Consider the following 1,883-nt stretch of genomic DNA (forward strand, 5'->3'; position numbering starts at 1 on the left):
TGACCCTGCCCCTGCCCTCTGTGTCCCCCACTTCCCAATCCCAGCTCAGCAGCCATAAGGCAGGGTAAGTAAGGTCACCTGGCTGGGGCGTAGTGGAGCAGAGATTCAAACACAGGCTCACTGCAGCTGTCCCCAGGTAGCATCCATTCCGCAATGCCACACACACCTCACCCCCACTGGGGAGAAGCACAAATTACAGAACTGGTAGTTGAATTCCTGTACTAAGGAAACTCAGAGAAAGAAACCTCAAATGAAAGGGTTGCAAACTGAATACCAGTGAGCCTCAGTTTAAGCAAATCCAGTGTACCCAAATCTAAAAATAGCTCCTATTGGAGCTCTTTCCCATATGAATTCATTCCCATATGAAAAAGAATCACTGGTTCTTTTCTTCAAGAAGCCAATTCCATTAATGCATTAAAAATACAACTGAAGTTGCCAAATGTGATTTCATATGCAATCCCCCTCGCCACGCCCACCCCCACATACTTCTCACTCCTGATCCCAAAGGAATACTTTGCCTTGCATAAAGAGAGGTTTGCCTGCAGTGAGGGGGCTGGTAACTAACATGGCAAACACATGTCCTGGATTTTCTGAGACCGGCTCACTTTCTAATATTAGGTTTCCATTGTCCCATGAGAACGCTTGGAACTATCGGGCCTTGGAGACTGACGCTTTGGTTCGTACGATAAGGTCACCATGGAGAGGAGGACTGTGTCCTGTCAAACCTATTTTCCAGCTTGGCTGGACTAAAGGGGTGTGCTGGTCAGGGGTGGGGAGTGATGGTGGGGAGCCCACAGCAGAGGCTATGAGGTGGGGGAAGCCATGTGGAGTGGGGGATATCAGGTATGGGGTGAATCAGCTGAGAGAGGCGGCCCTGGGTTCCTGGGGTCTATGAGTGAGCATGCCATGCAAAACAGGGGTGCTGCGAAGATGCAGGCCTCCCTCCACCCTCCACGGGTGCTCCTCTGCATGGGAAGCTGGCGGGTGGGGCCCTGGAAGGTGGCCAGGAAAGAGCAGCTCTATGATTAAAGGGTTGGAGACCAGGACTTTTGAAGCAAGATGGAGACCAGGATGGCTGGTTATTTATGCATTCATTTTTGAGCCTCCGCCCCACCCCACCCACAAGCAACTCAGACCTACAGCCCAGCCCTGGACCCCATAATGAACTCTGGGAGCTGAGAGAAGGCAAGGATTTCCCAAACATTGACAGAGCACCTGGGGTGTGCCTGCAAGAACTTTAACATGCGACATCATGAATCCCCCCAGCAATCCTAAGGGGTAGGAGTTTCTAGCCTCAATTTACAATTTCACCTCAGTGTCTGAGGTGAAATTCTTTGCTCAAGGTCACATGGCCAAATGGAATTAGAACCCAGGTCTTGTGATTCTACCTCAACATAGCAAAAACAAAAGTGACAGAGGAGGGCTGGATGAAAGAGTGAGGGTGAGCATGGGGAACTCAAACGGAGCTCCTCCAATGCTATTGTTTCCCCAGGGCTGTTTAGATGTGAAAAGGTGCCTCTCAGGCTGGGCATAGTGGCTCACACCTGTACTCCTAGCACTGGGAGACTAAGGCTGGTGGATTGCCTGAGATCAGGAGTTGGAGACCAGCCTGGGCAAAAGTGAGACACCATCTTTTAAAAAATAGCCAGGTGTTATGGAGGGTGCCTGCAGTCCCTGCTACTTGAGAGGCTGAGGCAAGAGGATCATGTAAGCCTAAGCCTAGGAGTTTGAGGTTGCTGTGAGTTGTGACGCCACAGCACTCTACCCAGGGCAACAGAGAGAGACTCTGCCTCCAAAAATAATAAATAAATAAATAAAATAAAAAAGAAAAATCTTTTTTAAAAAAGATAGTTCTCAAAATAACAATAGTAATGAGCTTGATC

This window comes from Otolemur garnettii, unplaced genomic scaffold (assembly GCF_000181295.1).
Source record: "Otolemur garnettii isolate 467f Iridium unplaced genomic scaffold, OtoGar3 scaffold00263, whole genome shotgun sequence".
NCBI lineage: Eukaryota > Metazoa > Chordata > Mammalia > Primates > Galagidae > Otolemur > Otolemur garnettii.